The sequence below is a fragment of the Herpailurus yagouaroundi genome, unplaced genomic scaffold, assembly GCF_014898765.1.
Source record: "Herpailurus yagouaroundi ecotype Mexico unplaced genomic scaffold, PumYag 186, whole genome shotgun sequence".
NCBI lineage: Eukaryota > Metazoa > Chordata > Mammalia > Carnivora > Felidae > Herpailurus > Herpailurus yagouaroundi.
In genome coordinates this window covers 39,176,418-39,194,668 of record NW_024412417.1, presented here as the reverse complement: position 1 = coordinate 39,194,668, position 18,251 = coordinate 39,176,418, and the positions used below count along the sequence as shown (strand labels likewise).

The window sequence follows — 18,251 nt, the reverse complement described above, 5'->3', positions numbered from 1 at the left end:
CATCTGATTGGTGGTGCATAAGTCACGTGGCTGAGTCTAGCTGAAAATGAGGCTGTGAAAATGAGGTCCTGCCTTCTTTCTCGGGATGTTTCTCAGGATGATGGAACGCATAAGGGGTTTACCTATGTCGGATTACCCCAGTCAGATTTCTAGAGGTCTGCACCTTCTATCGTTCTCTGCCTCCACATCCAGTCTCACGATCAAGCCACATCGATTTTATTGAAAATAACCGTCTTTGTTATGCCAACGGTGAAACTCTTTATGCACACGTGGATGAAACTTGTCTACTGAGTAGAATGGTGGGATTTGCTGCTTTTAAATTTGCTAATTTATCCTATCGTTTTAAAAACAAAGAGTAGAAATAACTCCTTGCCATTTGGTGGGTCCATCCTGTTTGTTGAACTTGAGAGAACTTTCCTTTGCCTCGGTATCCCCACTGGTTGGAAAAAGGATGTGGACTCTGTGTCCTCCCAGCTTCTTCCCCACTGCATCAATGAATAGATTTTTTTTTTTTAAACACTAGAAAAGATGGGGAAAAAACAGGAAATCTGTGCCTGAGTCCTTATAGATTAGACAGTCATGAGCTCTGGAATGCAGGGATCTGGTGTATTCGTCAAGCACCAATCCCCTTTTCACAGAGATTAGAACTGGACGCACTTCAACCCTGCCAGCTGAGGCCATGGCTTTTTTGTGCCTTGCAGGAAATCAGTATTGTCAGGATTTCTGATTATCGTAACCTCCCGAAATAGAAGCTCATTATTCTCTTCCCATTCCAGGCTCAACAGAATTGTGCCTGATTAAAACTTTACAGGGAATGCAGGGAGGCTTTAGCAATTTTTCCTTCCCCCTGCCGTTTACTATGTTTTTCTTCTTAAAAATTTTTGTATGCGTTAGAACTATTTTGTTTCTGCATTCCTTAAGAGGCGGCTTGCATGTGTTATGAGAGATGGTTGCAGTATTAAGGTGTTGAGAATCCTTGATGGCCCTGGTGTGCTACGGGAAGTTAACACAGTGTCTTACAGTGATTCACTGAGAGCTGTTGAACTCCATGGAAACTTCTTTGTAGAAGAACAAAAGCCTAAGGGCATCTTTGTCGTCAATATGTTCTCACCTCCCAGTGAATGAGAAGAAGGAATAAACCCACAATAATGAGAGTACAGCCTCATGGCATTTTTACTCTGAATGATATTTCAGAGGATACTCTGGAAGATCTCTCTCCACACCATGTACAAAGATATTTTCAGACTGTCTATGTGTTTATAATCTTGCTACAATATTGCTGCACCATGAACAACAACCATGAAATCTGACCGTGTTTTCACAATGGAAATCTCGAAGAACTTCATAAAAGCATAAGGAGCGTTTGCTAAGGATGTTGGGATTCAGGGATACTTTAAAAATATTTTCTTCTGTTCTCTAGAGGGAGACTTGGTGGTAGGTGATGTGAAATGTTGGGGTCTGGGAGCGAACAGTCAGGAAGGAATTCTTGAGGGGTGCCCAGGTGGCTCAGTCAGTTAAGTATCTGACCCCTGATTTTGGTTCAGGTCAAGATATCAGGGTTTGTGGCTTTGAGCCCCACCTCAAGGGAGGATTCTGCCCCTTCCCTGCTCTTTCTTTCTCTCGCTCAAAATAAATAAATAAAACTAAAAAAAAAAAAAGAAAAAGAATTCTTGAGACGTCTTCGGTGCAAACAAGGTGGTTTTATTAAAGCACAGGGACAGGACCCGTGGGCAGAAGAGCTACACTGGGATTGTGAGAAGTGACTGATTATATACTTTCAAGCTGGGAGGGGGTTAGAGATAGGGTAAGTCTCTAAGGAATTTGTAAGCAAGGTTTCCAGGCCCTTGAGTGGCTTGCTGCTATTGGGACAAGGTCATTTACTACTGTCTCAGTCGTGAGACCCTTCAGATATGTATCAGTGGGCCATATGTTTGCAGGCTAATTGTTAACATATATCTCGGGGCATAGGCAGAGATAAAGGAAGTCGAAGGGATTTTTATATGCTGAAGAAGACTTACTGGATCCTGGAGGTCAGGTTTATGTCAAGCTAAGGTTGCCTTTTGCTGCTAGCAAAGTATTCACATTGAGGCAGCTGAGTTCTTGGAGGAAGGTCACTTGGTCTGTCTCAAGTATTTGTCAACGGGATGTAAGTTACAAAGAAGTTTAATATTTGTATTTTTTTAAGTTTATTTATTTATTAGAGAGAGAGAGAGAGAGAGAGAGAGAGAGAGAGAGAGAGAATGAGCCGGGGAGGGGCAGAAAAAGAGGGAGAAGAGAATCCCAAGCAGGTTCCACACTTTCAGTGCAGAGCCTGTCTTAGGGCCCCATCTCACGAACCGTGAGATCGTGACCTGAGCCGAAATCAAGAGTCGATGCCTAACCGACTGAGCCACCCAGGCGCTCCAGAAAGTTTAATATTTTTCTGCATTTCTTTTGCCTTTGTTCTCCACATTAGTGGGGATGAAACTGGGGAGAAGAGTCCACATCACCCAGAAGCAGTGTCAGTTGCTTACAGTAAAAGTTGGGTTTGTACTGTGCTCCCAGAAGTCACGTAATTTTCCAGAAAAGCAAAAGTTCCGGATTTCTTTTAGCGTTTATTTATTTTTGAGAGAGAGAGAGAGAGAGAGAGAGCCTGAGCAGGGAAAGGGTAGAGAGAAAGGGGGCTAGAGGATTCGAAGTGGGCCCCAAGCTGGGACAGCAGCGAGCCCGACGTGGGGATCAAACTCATGAACCGTGAGATCATGACCTGAGCTGAAGTTGGATTCTCAACTGACTGAACCACCCATGTGCCCCTGTTCAGGATTTTAATAGATGTCTAGTAACCTAGTAATTTTTCAAAAAAGCATATTAGCTGGGCCTCACGGGTGGCTCCCTCTGGTTCAGGCTGGTGAAATCTTTTCACAAAAGCATGTTCTCCTTTTACATTTCTCTTTTGACAAGTATTTACTGAGCACCAATTATGTTCCAGATACTGATCTAGGTACTAGAGGAACAGGGGTGAAAAAACAACCAGATGTGCTCTCTGCCCTCAAGGAGCTCATAGTCTAGTGGATGAGAAAGATAGTGAATAATTAAGCATTTAATAAATACGACCATTTCAGATACTGAGGAGTGCTATAGCAAAATAATAATAATAATAATAATAATAATAATAATTATTATTATTATTTTGAAAATTAAAAAAAGAGGGGCACCTGGATGGCTCAGTAGGTTAAACATCTGACTTTGGCTCAGGTCATGATCTCACAGTCCGTGAGTTTGAGCCCCGCGTCGGGCTCTGAGCTGACAGCTCAGAGCCCGGAGCCTGCTTCAGATTCTGTGTCTCCGTCTCTCTCCGCCCCACCCTTGCTCGCACTCAGTCTCTTTCTGTCTCAAAAATAAGTAAACATTAAAACAATATTTTTAATTAAAAAAAAGAAAGAAGTACTTCCCTAACATTGTGTCCTTATTTCCAAAGGATTTTACTGTCTACTAAGTAAGAAATGGATGAAAAGACCCTGACCATAGTAAAAGAATAAACACACACACACACACACACACACACACACATACACACTTTGTAATAATCACATTACCTCAGCATGAGATTGAAGCAAAGCATGGACACAGATATCCAATTTGTGCAATCCAGTTTCGTGCAAATAGCTGTAATTTATCAAGGTTCTGCTACAAAGGCAGCAAAAATAAAAGCACCAGGAATGGCTGTTGACCCATGAGAACACCATACTCATCGCATGCTTCACTCACAAGGGGACAGTGGAGACACTAACCAGCCCCTCCATCACAGGCCCAAGAAATTCACTGCTGCTCTGGACGGTCCCCAACTACACACATACAGGGATATTTATTGCCCATTTACTCCTAAGCGCCAGGCACCATGGTCGGCACTTAATGTGCACTCTTTCAGTTAATCCTTGCAGAACCCCCCGAGGCGGGGAACATCCCCCCCCCCCTTTTGCAGATAAGGACCTTGAAGCCCAAAGCCTGACAATTGACCTCACACATGGATAATGAGTGACAAGTGTGAGACCAGTCTGTCAAACTCCAAAGCCAACTGCTTTGTCCAGGCTGAGGGCACGAGAAGGCTAAAAACATCCAGAGCAGGGGGTCTGGGACTCTCACAAGGTGAATTAGCGGTCTACCAATGCAGTAAGTCTTTAGCCTACTGTCTTCCTTATTTTAGCTTCGATGGTGACCAGTGGGTCTGGCAGCATTTTAAAAGGTGCAGTAAGTAGACACTTGGAATGATCTGAATCCCTCTAGCCTTTTGGGATTAAAACTACGTCTAGGAAGGTGATGAAGTTTCGGAGGGAGGGTGGGGGTCAGGAGCCGATGGCCAAAAAGGAGTTCCTAAGAGGTCTTTAGTGCAAAAGACGATTTATTAGAGCCCGGGGACAGGACCTGCGGGCAGAAAGAGCTGCACTGGGGTGGTGAGGGGTGACTGGTTAAATACTGTGGAGTTGGGGGAGGGAAAGGCAAAAGGGAGGTTTCCAAAGAGAAACCTCGTGTGCTAAAGAGAACTCCTGAGATACTGGAGGCCCAGCTATTGTCAAGCTAAGGTGGTTTTTTCCCCCTAGCAAAGCATTAACATGAAGACAGTAGGGAGTTGCTGGAGAAATGTTCTACTCCACCAGCCTCAAGCATCTGTCCGGTGGGCTCCAGTTTACAAACGAATTGAATTTCATTTACATTTTCTTCTTGTCTTCTTCCCCCCATCACTGGACGGGAGGGTGATGTTAGGGCTCCAGGAAACTGTGACTGTAGGTTTCTGGAGATTGCCTGTTTTTTTGTTTTGTTTTGTTTTTGTAAATCATTAAGTTGCAGACTGATTGAGACTCATCCTGCAGGACTGTGATCTCTATCAGTTAACCACTTGTTTTTCCCTTTCCTTTGTTCTTGGGTAGCCAGGAGAGCCTGAAGAATGTCACAGGTGTCCCACCTGGTGTGTGTGTGGGGGGGGGGTGTGGCGTGTCAGCTTGTGCTTTGTCCTCAGCTTGCCTTTGATGCCCCCATCGATAAGCTTCTTCCATTCATATTTTTAAAAACCTCATATATTGGGGCATCTGGGTGGCCCAGTTGGTTAAGCTTCTGACCCATGGTCTCAGCTCGGTTCTCGTCGCAGGGTCTTGATCGCAGGATTGTGAGTTCAGATTGTGGGTCTGAAGCCTAATTAAAAAATAAAGAAAAACTAACAGCCTCGTGTATTATGAACAGCTTACTAAGACAATAAATATTTGTATACCAGAATTAACGTCCATAAACAGAGTTGCAGTTCAAAAGTAGTCATGTGTTTATTTGCTTATGAATTATCAAATTGCTTTTTGGAAAGCTTGTACGAATTTATTCTCCCATCGACTGTGTGACAATCCAGTTTCCCTGTATTTTCACCAACACTACATTATCTTTTATTTTGCTCTTTTCTTGACCCCAAATATTTTATTATGGTTCTGATTTGCACTTGTTGCTTGAGAGGATTATCATTGTTTTTTTTCCATCTTCACATGTGTTAACCTGTACATATCTTTTATTCAGAATCTCTTTTGAAGAGTTTATCTATTTGTAAAACCCTCCATTTTGTCTTCTTTTATTTATTTTTTGTAAAACTTTCTTTAAAAAATATTTTTTTGATGTTTATTTTTGAGAGGGAGAGACAAAACATGAGCTAGGAGGGGCAGAGAGAGAGAGGGAGACACAGAATCTGAAGTGGGCTCCAGGCTGTGAGCTATCAGCACAGAGCCCAATGCAGGGCTTGAACTCACGAAATGCAAGTTCATGACCTGAGCTGAAGTTGGATGCGCTTAACCGACTGAGCCACCCAGACGCCCCTGTTTCTTTCTCTTTCTTCCTTTTTTAAAGTTTATTTATGCGTCTTAGAGCAAGCAGCGGAGGGGCAGAGAGAGAGACAGAGAAAGAGAATCCCAAGCAGGCTCCACACTGTCAGCACAGAGCCGGATGTGTGGCTCGAACCCACAAATCACGAGATCAGGACCTGAGCCAAAATCAAGAACCAGACGCTTAACTGACTGAGCCACCCAGGCACCCCAACACTCTGTTTCTGAAATACAGGATATTTCTAGTGTGCGAGCCCGAATGAGCATTTATCTCACGCTGGAGAAAGAGGTGGAATCAGTTGCTGCATAGAATAAAGCTCCTGGTAGGGCACAGACAGGCTGCTGGTGTGTGGATGTGTGGCCTAAAACTGTGAGCTCAGCGGCCACAGAGCTGGTTTCTGAATGGCACGTACCTGGAGGCCATCCTGTGTGAAATTCCACTGTTCTCTTAACAGCGCTTCCTTGGGTCTGGAGTCTCTCTGATCTATTCTGCCTTTACCCTGCCGAAGACAGATCACCTTGAGCAAAGTGCAACAGGACTGGTTCCATAACTTGAGTCTTTAAAAGGAAGGTAAATGGGAACTTCTTGTCTTATTCTCATACTTTACGGATCTATAAAGGCACAAAAACATTGCTGTTAACACAGATAAGTCATGTTTACACTAGACAGTAACAACCGATTGCCATCAGTGCGTCTGAGCTGTTTTCGGAGACCAGTCTGTTCCCATGTTATCATCTAAACACGACGTTGGGGCAGGGAGAGTTAAATTGGGGAGAACAAAACAGTTTTTGTAGGGCTTTCCGACTACTACAGGGTATCCAGCAGCCACGGCACAATTTCGCTTTTCCCACCAATCTTGACGGTCTCCAGCAGGTGTCTCTTGTGTGCTAACAAAGGCAATCATAAGGTCACATGTGGTCAGCCATGTTTCTTCTGCTTCTGGCTTTGGGCAAAGTCCACATCTGGGGCTCTCATTTTAACCCCTGAGCCCTGAGGCATAATGAGATCCACCGTGAACTATCATGAGATCCACGCTGGGACTGGACTGGATGGGGTGAAGGCACATCTTTGTGTTATAGCCATCAGCTCCTAGAGATTGTGCAGTTGGGTTGGAATGCTATAACTTGGCAATAAAAAGATTACATGGATCAGAGAAAAGTGTGGGTGCTGGGACACACATGAGGTTGTTAATTTGGTTTATCTTGGGTATGAAGGAAAAGAAGAGAGACAAACCTTGGGGAAGAAATGAAAGTAAAAGAAAACAGTACCCCCCCCAAAACAAAAACAGAAACAAAACACACAAACAACAAACGAGAAAACCAAACAGAAAACAAGAAACTCTTCCTCCAGACCCCAAGTTGTATATAATGGCATTTATATGAAATTATATTTATTTACATGCACATGCATGTAAAATTAGGAAATAGGTGAGATGGACTGGTCTCAGCTGATTTTTAGCAGTACCCATGCTTTTTGTGACAAAAGCGGGTGTATTGTAGGAATCTTTTGATAGAAACAAAGACAGAATCCATGGTTGTGTGTAGATACGTTGTAGGTGTAGATGAAAGCAAGGAGATAGGTGTGGAAAGATACAAATGTGTATTAGTCTGCAACAGCTGCTATAACAAAGTACCATATACTAAATGGCTTAAGCAACAGAAATTCATTTTCTCACAAGTCTGGAAGCTAGAAGTCCAAGACCAAGGTGTTGGCAGGATTCATTTCTTCTGAGGTCTCTTTCTTTGCCTTGCAGATGGCTGTCTTCTCATATCTTCACATGGTCTTCCCTTTGTGTGTTTGTCCTAATCTCTTCTTATAAAGACACCAATATTATTGGTTTAGGGCCCACCTGTAGTCCTCATTTTGACTTAATTACCTTTTTAAAGATCCTATCTCCAAATAGAGTCACACTCTGAGATATTGGAACTTAAGACTTCAACATAGGAAATTTTGGGGAGACACATTCCAACCCATACAACATCCAACTGTTAATATTGGATATTTCAGAAGATAGGGTGAGAAGGAACATAGAAGCAGCTGATTAGCTCTGTCTTATGTATTTTTTTACTATTTCTCATGTTTCAACAAGCATGTATTCCTTTCCTAGTTTGACAAATACTAAACTGGTTTAATCCATAAAGGGCGTGTATTTGCTTGTAGGACAGCAAAGTTCAGAAGTTGTGCTTCAGGCCGTTTGTTCCAGGGGGTTCTGACATCATCAGGGCAATTCTCTGAACTCTGCCATTTTCTATATGTTGCTTTGCCCTCCACATGCCACCTTGTACTGTTCATTCTTTAGCTTCTGGAAGCCATGTTTGCTGCAAGGGTTCTGGAACACACAGCTTCAACCTGGCTATCCACAGGAAAGCGGTTCCTTTCCTTTAGTTCCTATGGAAAAGAGAGGCACTTCCTGCCCAGAAGCTTCAACAAATATGTCTTCCTGCCTTGCTAGTTTGAACTGAGTCACACGTTCGTTCTACTGCAAACCAACGTTGGTGGCCAAAGGGTCACATGCTGATTGCTTACATCTATTGAAACGCGGCTCCTAGAGCTGAAGGTAGTATCGATCTAGTGTTGCCGAAATTGGATGGAGGGTAGTTCTCCAGTAGAAAATCTGTGTTCTGTTGGTGTGTGGGCGGGGGGGAGGTGGATGTTGGGCAAGCAACCAACCAAAGCCTTCTACGACTCACCAGGGTCTCCATGGTGGTCTCTCAAGTTCAGTTCTTGTCTCAACTCTCAGGTCCAGCAACACTTCAACACAGCCTCTGCATTTCTCACCTCTGAGTGTATTCACTTCACAGTTAACAAAAATCTCCTCTTAGAACATAGGTTTGTGCAGGGCAGGTGTTTCCACAGCACTGGGAACGGTGAGTGGCATTTTAAACGTATTTGTGTAGATTGAGTAGATGAACACACAGGTACTGAGTGTGAGCTGGGTGCTAGACTATTCTAAACACAGAGGATCCAGTGATAAAAACCCTATGTCTCTGTTTTCCTGGAGTTTACATTCCAGTGGAGGGAGCGGTACGCAAATAAATATATCATCAGACTAGCCCTATGTGCTACGAAGAGACGTGAAGTTTGGGTCGGAATAGACTGTGATGGGGAGACAGAAGGGCGCCATTTTATTTTCTTTCCCAGTTGTATATCACTATGATTGACAAATAAAAACGGTATATATTTAGGTTCTACAATATGATGTTTTGATGTACATATACCTTGATTACCACAATCAAGCTAGTTAACAAATCCATCATTTCACATAGGTACTTTTGTGTGTGTGTGTGTGTGTGGTGAGAACACTTGAGATCCATTCTAGAAGGTTGCTATTTTAGAGAAGGTGGTCAGAGAAGACCTCTATGATAACAGAGACACCTGATCGGAAACCTAAGTGACGGAAGGGAGCAAGGCTTCGGGATATTTAGAGGACAAGTTATTTCAGATAGGGCATCTTCAAAGACCGTTCTCTCATTTTATCCAGTAGGACTTTTTAGTTTGCCCATGCAACAAAAATGAACTGAGATTATTTTAAGCAACCAAAGAAGAATTTCTCATAAAGTGCAGAGGGGTTACTTAGGACCCAATGGCAGGTATGTGGCAGGGTCAGGAGCAGGTGAATGAAGAGCTAGAACAACAATTAGGACCCAGAAGGAGCTTTCTCCATGCACCCATCTACTCCACTAAGCATTAATTAGCTAACCAATTGGTTAAAATCTCTTCCCCATATTCTAGTAACAGTTGGAGGTGGTGGTGGGGTCAAAGCCAGACAGTATACAATCTAAATAAAGAAAATCTGTAGTGTGTCAGATGGTGATAAGTTCTAGGAACAATACAGCAAGGACAGGGGGTAGGAGATATTATACAGCGTTTTAATTTTTAATTGGGGAATAAAGAGAGATCTCACTGAAAAGTTGATATTTGAACAAATCTTTTCTTTTAAGTTTATTCATTTCGAGAGAGAGAGAGAGAGAGAGAGAGAGAGAGCACACGTGCGGGGGGTGGGGGGCAGAGAGAGAGAGGGAGGGGGAGAGAGAGAGAATCCCAAGAGAATCCCTCACTGTCAGCACAGAGCCCAACTTGGGGCTCGATCCCACAAGCCGTGAGATCATGATCCAAGTTGGAATCAAGAGTCTGACATTCAACGGACTGAGCCACCCTGGTGCCCTGATACTCGAACAAACCTTAAAGGGGTGAATGCCTGCGTTACTGGCCCTCTGGCTCTCTGGAGGAAGAGATTCCAGGCTGAGAGCAGAGGGAACACAAAGGCCCTGAGGCAGCATTTCCAGCAACAGCAGAGAGGCCTGGGGGGAGGGGCAGAGTGAGCCAGAGGGAAGTTAGCTGGAGATTAGATTGGTGATACTGGGGGCGGCCATATGGGTTTTTTGAACTGTTTTAGGTCTCGACTCTGAGGTCTGACACTAGGACACAATTAAGGAGGGACTGAAGGAGTCTGGTTAGAGTCAGGACGGAGTCACCTCCTGCTGTAAAGGAGACTGAGAGGGGCGAGGGCAGAGGCAGGGATGCGTGTTAGGAGGCTCCTAAAATAACCCAGGAGAGAGACAACAGTAGCAGAGAGGTGCTGAACCCAAATGGAACTTTTTTTTTTTTCCTCCTGAAGACTTTATTTCTCTTCTGCTTCACCTGCACAGCCAGTCCTGGCTTCTTGGCATCTCAAGTTAGACGCCTTTCTTCCCAATCAGAGACCCTGAAGTCTCTGTTCTAACGCCCCAGCTCAGGCTGGGTAATGTGCTCCCTCCTAGTCCACTCAGCCCTGCCTGGGGCATGCGGGGATACGGTACAAGCTGTGCGGCTGGGGCCTCCCCATCAGTGATTTGGGGCACCCCCTGGATGACCCCTGCTCTGATCTATACCCCTAAATATATCTATTAATCCCCACAAACTGAACGCCTCTTTCATTCCCTCTTTTTGCCTTTACCTGTCTAGCTTTTCAAGAACTGTACTCGGAGACCCCTCAACCTTCTGTCTTCTTTAGGCTCCCTTCATACTCTTTATAATTGGGTCACATGATCACTCTATCTTTTTTTTTTTATTAAACAGTTATAAAATATTTATTTATTTTTGAGAGAGAGAGAGAGAGAGAGCGCTAGCGGTAGAGGCACAGAGAGACAGGGAGACACAGAATCCGAAGCAGGCTCCAGGCTCTGAGCTGTCAGCACAGAGCCTGATGTAGGACTTGAACCCACGAGCTGCAAGATCATGACCTGAGCTGAAGTCGGACGCTTAACCAACTGAGCCACCCAGGCGCCCCCTCACTCTGTATTTTATTTTATTTTATTTTATTTTATTTTATTTTATTTTATTTTATTTTATTTTGTTTTATTTTATTTAAAAAAATGTTTTTAATGTTTATTTATTTTTGAGAGAGAGAGACAGAGACAGAGCATAAGAGTGAGCAGAAGAGGTGCAGAGAGAGAGAGGGAGACACAGAATCTGAAGCAGGCTCCAGGCTCCAAGCTGTCAGCACAGAGCCCGACGTGGGGCTCGAAGTCGCAGACCGCGAGATCATGACCTGAGCCGAAGTCGGACGCTCAACCAACTGAGCCACCCAGGCGCCCCTCTCACTCTGTATTTTAATTGTCACTCATTATTGAAGTTGGGTCTGTGATGGTAAAACACTGTATCCCCTTCAGTATTATCAGCACCTAACAACGCTAGGCACATATTGCTGGGCTCGATTATTGCTTTCACATTGAGTTAAGTTTAACTTTGATATATTCACAAATTGATTTCTTTGCTCTGATGTCTCTTCCTGCCCTCCTAGCTGGAAATAAGATGTCTCTTAGGTTGCATGTGTCACTTGCACTTTGGCATGTACTGATGCCTAGTACAGTGCTGATCTCTATTTTTCTTGGTTGTGAAGAAGCATGAATTTTGTAGGATTCCTACAGGGAAAAGATCTCCTGGGTAGGAAAGCACCTCTCTGGACCGGCAGGTGGCGCTCTAAGCAAGACAGAGATGTGCAGAACTGGTTTCCTGCTCTTGGCCGTGTGTAGGGAAAGAAGCCTGTTCATTTTCACAACAGATACCTATTTCCTCCTTCCTGAAGTGTTCCTGTGATTATCGATTAGGATGTGGGAGAATCTGCAAGTTCCATCATTAAAGCCGAGGAATTTTTAAATGTGTCTTGTGCACCAGCCGGGAAAGCACAGGTGCTGTTGAGAAGTATCTTTGGGGTGGAATCAGCCTGGTCTTCTGCAGTGACAATGCCTTCCGAATCCATTAGAGGCAGAAAAACAGCAGATTGCTCTCAGAAAGTGCAAGAATAACCTTTCTTGCTGTCTGTAGTAAATACCTCCCTGACCTGCCGTTTTCGGCCACAGCCTGTGAACACCCTCAGGGACACAGCCTGCAATCTCAACCCATGGCTCTGCAGAGAAGGGTGATTGGCAACAGAAAGTATGCTATCTCCACCTGGGCGTAACCTGCTTGTTCTTTGGGAGGTCTGGGTGATCTGCCTGCGACAGCTGTCACCCACTGACATCTTGTAGTAAGTCATTTATCTGTCTAGAAGGAGGGGTACATACATCGATCAGCCTCACTGCTCCAAGCACATCCATCTCGAGTTATTCTTTCAATTAAGGGGGGATAGAGTTCTTCAGATGAGAAAATGAAACTCTTACTTCTTTTAGATCTAGCTCAAAAGTCTCTTGCCCAATGACACCTTCCCTGAAGCCTCCTCTATAATAGGAATTCACATTTAGTGAATATTTGTAGGTGTTAGGCATTGTGTTAGGTTCTTTCAAATACATTTTTTTTTAATTTTTTTTTCAACGTTTATTTATTTTTGGGACAGAGAGAGACAGAGCATGAACAGGCGAGGGGCAGAGAGAGAGGGAGACACAGAATCGGAAACAGGCTCCAGGCTCTGAGCCATCAGCCCAGAGCCCGACGCGGGGCTCGAACTCACGGACCGTGAGATCGTGACCTGGTTGAAGTCGGACGCTTAACCGACTGCGCCACCCAGGCGCCCCTCAAATACATTTTTTAATCCTTGCAATACGGTGTGGTCATTATTACCATCATCATTTTCATGGAGGAAACTGAGGCTCGGAGAGACTTAAGGTAACTCGTCTGAGGACCCACAGTGAGGGAATGGTAGAGCTGGGAAGAGGACCCTGTTTGCCCGGTCCCTTATACATGTCAAGTTAATTGCTCCCTTCTTTGTTTCCACAGACCTTGATGTTTACTTCTATCTTGGGTTTTTTGGCATAGCTCCCTCTTGTGTCCCCTAGGCCTTAGCACAATGGACAGCTCACTACACACGTCCCCTTTAACCTTGCCCAGTTGAATGACAGCCCTCTGCAAAATTAGAAGCCTTTGAGATCTCCTGTGTGGGTTGATTGCCTCCCTTTACAGTCTCTGCAGGGCTGTATCCTGACCCATAATTGGAACCCTCAACACCCTCTTACCCTCTTTTTCTTTTCCAATCCATCCTTCCTCTCTCAAAGCATAAAAGGAATGACTGCATCGTTTATTCTTGGCAATGAATCGACTGTTTATACGTCAGCCCAAAATATGTTTTAGCTGAACGAGATTCTCAAATTCTTTCAGTCGTGAAATGTTAAAAGCTAGGTAGGTGCAAGCTGCTGAACGCTAGGTGGTACTGTTCCTCTTCACTGGGATACCAGTGACCACACACAGGGTCCCTCTGCTTCCACACTGTGCTGAGTCCTGAGACCCGCCTCTGGTGCCCTGCATAATTTGTTCATTTTGTACATAAATGCTGCTGTTTCTACTGGGACACAGGAAAATCACTGACACATAAGCATCCCCTCCTGTGCCCTTGCCTGTAATGAATGGCCCTGTGGCCTTCCCATCCTTTTCATGGGGATCTAGTGTCCATGGGGCTTCTAATTTCCCTCAGCCTATGCCTTCCTTGCTCTAAAAAATCCTACCACTTTCGTGCAGATAATTTTCCGATTTCAAGAAGGTCGAGGCTGCATTTACTGCTTTTTCTCCCCTTATTGCCTTCTCTATTTTCCTTTCTTCCTGTGAATTTCCTTCATTTTGTCAAAAAGTCCTTCTCATGCCACCTAGTGCATTTCTAGCTTTCTCCTAAGGCCCCCTTTAGTCTTCCAGGGATCTCTTCTCAGTCAGTCTTGAAGTTCTGTTCATCTCCAGAGCACATTCTCAGCCCTCAGTGATCATGCATAAGAAGGACACATAGAAGGTGTAGAGGAATCTAGAGGAGTGTCAGATGCTGTTGGAGGAACAGGTAAAGTCTACATGGTGATGATGGTGTTAGAGCTGCACATGGAGGTATGGGTAGACTTAGTTCTTCTGTAACTTTTGTGTTTCTTTTAAAATGCTGCTCTGCCCTTTTCACAGATGAGAATACTGAGGCCCACACAGGTGTAAGTTCTGAGTTAAGACTGTGAAGCTAGGAAGTAGCAGAACTACTGATTAAGTGACTTAAGTGCGTTCTTCCATCATCCATCCACCCATCATCCATCTATTCATCCACCCATTCATCCTCCCTCCATCCATCCATCTGTCCACCCACCCATTATCCATCCGTCTATCCAACCATCCATCCATCCACCTACCCTCCATCCATCCATCCATCTGTCCATCTATCCATCCATCCACCCATCCCTCTATCCACCCACCCATCATTCATTCGTTAGAAGATTTAAGTCCTGCTTAAGATTGCATAATTAATAAGTAGCAACCCTTCTACTCTTATAAGTTTAGTGAGTTGTTTTCACCATTCAGTCATCCATCCATCATTCATTACATTCATTCATTCATTTCTGCATTCAACACTTGTTGAATATTGAATGAATCCTATTATGTGTTGCATAATATACGCACTAGACATATAACAGTGAGCAAAAAACTAAGTCCCAGGGGGCTTACAATTCGGTGACAGGAGGTGGGGGGGAAGCAGACAACAAACAACAACAACCAATACATAATATGTCAGAGATGATGATGTCACACTCTGATGTGTGTGTGCGCACATGTGTGTGCTCCGTTCATGTGTGTGTCATCTTGGCAGGTGTCAAGGAGGTTAGGGTGGGAAGGACAAACATGTGCCCCAACAATTGTGATATCGACCTTTTCCTTATTAGTCGCTGTACGCTGGGAGGAAGGAGTGAGAGAGGAGTCGGCCAGTGTAGGCCTCCGAAGGCAGGAAGTTGTTCACCATAAACTGCTCTTAGAGAAGAAGCTGGGAATCATTTATTTTTATTAATTTTTTTAAAAGCAGGCTCCACGCCCATTATGGAGCTTGAACACATGACCCTGAGATCAGGAGTCACATGCTCTATCGGTGGAGCCCGTCAGGGACCCCTGGGGATCACTTCTTGACAACAGTCTCTAGGGGTGCCTTGGTGTCAGTTAAGCCTCTGACTCCTGATTTCGGCTCAGGTCAGGATCTCACGGTTCATGGGATTAAGTCCCACATCGTTGGGATTCTCTCTCTCCCTTCTCTCTTCTCTCTCTGCCCCTCCTCTGCTCTCTCAAAATAAATAAGTAAACAATTTTTCCCGATGTGGGTGTGCTTTCATCCTCCCCCCGCCCCCTTTTACTTCAAAATAAAGCGGGAAAAAAGTCCGAGAGTTGAGGTTTCTGTCAGTGGTTCACACTAAGATTTCAGCATGCCTCGCGGAGGACATTCCTTCGCAGATGGCCACGTTACAGAGTGAGGGAAGGGGGGCACTGCCGGCAGACGAAGCAAATACTTGGGGGGAAAGTCGGTGCAGATAGAAGAAGAAAGGCAAAGGCATCAGAGTGGCAAGAGGAAAAAGCAGTGACGTTGGGGCCATGAAAGTGGGCAGACCTTGATGGCGTTCTAAGGCAATGAGGGATCATTGGTTGTTTGAAAATTGGGTGCCTCCCTGCTTTACAGATGGACAATCTGACCCAGAAAGCTGGCTTCCAAGCCACTCACTTGACTACTTCTGCTCTTTTGTCCCCAGGATTAGACAAAGGAGAGAGAAGGGTGGGGGAAAGAGGCCCAGATTTCCAGGGAGAGACATAAGGTCGCCTGGTAGATGCAGTGAATTACTGGGGCAATCTCCGACACCCCACACTTGGATCCTGAATAATACCTAACAGAGAATCATGCAGACCCTCTGTGTTCCTCTCAGAACACACGGTGTGGTCCCCAAGCCCCTACCGCGCCATCCATGCGGTCCAGATTCCTCAAAATTTCTGCTAGTTTCTAGAGACTTGTACTCTGTCCGGTCACGGCTGCCCCTGAGGTTTGGCTTCTGGAAGACTCTTGTCTCTAAATCAGTTTCACCTTCTGGGTTGGTTCTTCACTCTCTGCCCTCACCGACTCTTCTCCACAAACATGTGTTCCGGTCACACTGGTCCCGCGTGTGACTCTGGAGGAGGGGTTGTCCCAGTTACTACTGCCATGTCACAAACCGCCTGGAACTTAATGATATGAAACAGCAGTAATCTTCTTACGGTCATTGTTTTTTAAAAAAATCAGGAATGCGGGCAGTGCCCTGCGGAGAGGGTTTCTCTACTCCCCAATACGTGAGGCCTCAACTGCGGGTGACAATTTCAGTGGAGTGGAGTAGGGTCGGGGGGTTCCCTGAATCATCTGCGTGTGACTCAAAGGCTGTGCCCAGCTAGGATTGTCCACTGGGGCGCTTACCCACGGCCTCGTCATGTGGCTAATGCTTCTCACAGCAAGGCTGGATTCCAAGAGGGGGGATCTCCAGAGCAACCATTTGAGACAACCCATCAGAAAACATAAGATTGATCTTGTGTGATCCAGCCTCTGCTCGGAGCACCCATAAGCCTGCACTTACTCAAGGATGGGGAACATAGACCCCTACCTCTCAATGGGAGATATGTTAAAGAACTCATGGCCATTTTTGTAACCACCAAAAGAAGGCTATAGTGCAGTGAGGCAATGATAGAAAATTTAATTTTATTCACCCTTAGAAGTCTTTAGCCTTCTCTGTTCCCAGGGGTTTCTCCCTGGGCACGTTTCGCCATAGGCTCCTTCCTGCCTCATTGCTATTCCCGTTACCCACAAATTCTTATTTATTTTTATTCATGCGTCTGTGAGTTCATTCCTGCATTCAACAAATGTTGACTGAGTGCCTCATATGGGCCAGGCTCCATTTCAAATGCTTAGAATTCATCAGTGAACAAAAGGTGCCATAGGTATTTTTCTTTGAGAGGTTGCATTCCAGGCAGAGGGAAACAAAATATAAACATAATAAGTAAATTTCACAAAACGTTAGGTGGTAGTGCTACAGAAAAAGAAAGTGTGGAACATGGTGAGGGAATATGGCACTTGAGGGGGGCGAGTGCCGTTTCAGATAGGCGGCCATGGTAGGCCTCGCCAAGAAGGTGGCATTGTAGTGAAGACATGTGGGGGTGAGGAAGTGAGCCAGGGACTTAGGTGGGCAGAAATAATCCAGATAGGGGTAATAGATAGTACAGAGGTCCTGAGGCGGGAGTAGGTCTGGAATATCTAGAGAAGGGCAAGGATGCTGTAGTAGCTGGAATAGAGAGAGCAAACAAGGTCGAGGGAGTGACAGAGCCCAGATCAGGAAAGGTCTTGCAGGAGGCTAGAGTAAGGACTTTGTAAGAATTCTAAAATTGGGATCCATAGGAGGACTTTGAGCAGAGCAGAGATTTAATCTGACTTAATGTTTGAAAAGGGCCCCTCTGCTTCCTGTGTCCAGAATAGACCACCGGAAAACAAATGTAGCAGAAGGAAGATGAGTTAGGAGATTATTAAAGCCATTCAGGTGTGAGGAGATGGCGGTGCATGTATTTTGGAGGTAGAGCCAGTAGGATTTCCTGACATCGGAGAGTAAAAGAAAGGAGTCACGGGGAACTTTAGTGTTTTTGGTCTGAGAAATCACAGTGACGGGGTTCCCATGGATTGAGATAAAGAGGGCTGTGTATGAAAGCACATTTTTTTGTTGGGGGGGGCGGTTGGAAAGATGAGGAATTAAGTTTTAAACATGTTAGTTTGAGAAGTCTTGTACAAATCGGTGGAGATGTGAAGTTGAAAATATGAGTCTAGCGTTCAGAAGATGGGCTTGGGCTGGACATAAGAACTTGTGAGCTGTTGGTGTATACTTGGTATTTGAAGCCACAAGACGGGATGGGGATCACATGGGAGTCAGTGGAGACAGAACAGAGAAGGAAATCAAGGGCCAAGTGCAAGGACACTTCAGGAAGAACGTGTAGGGAACGAGGAGCAAAGACAACTGAGCAAAAATGATCACCCCTTTAGATAGAAACACAAAAGGGTGTGTGGAGTCCTGGAAGCCAAATGAAGAAAGAGGTGTCAAAGTCAAGCAGGAGGAGGTAACCAATGGTGTCAGCCGATGCTGATGGGTCCGGTAAAAAGGCCGAGAACTGACCAGTGGATTAACAACGCGAGTATCTTTGTGCAGCCCTGAAAAGAACACTTT

General features: G+C 44.9%; 2 long non-coding RNA genes across 6 annotated transcripts in view; one reads left to right on the top strand and one right to left on the bottom strand.

Annotated features, from left to right (window-relative positions):
* LOC121042991 (uncharacterized) overlaps window positions 1-18,251 on the top strand; it is a 172,003-nt gene that overhangs the window by 20,036 nt on the left and 133,716 nt on the right. For all 5 annotated transcript variants that reach the window (XR_005796612.1, XR_005796613.1, XR_005796614.1 and 2 more), the window contains one exon: window positions 6,287-6,402. This is a non-coding gene — a long non-coding RNA (uncharacterized LOC121042991). The remainder of the gene's footprint in view (window positions 1-6,286; window positions 6,403-18,251) is intronic.
* On the bottom strand, window positions 2,619-11,102 carry LOC121042992 (uncharacterized). The gene is made up of 2 exons (XR_005796616.1): window positions 11,055-11,102; window positions 2,619-2,746 (listed from the first exon to the last, which is right to left on the bottom strand). It is a non-coding gene; the product is annotated as an uncharacterized LOC121042992 (long non-coding RNA).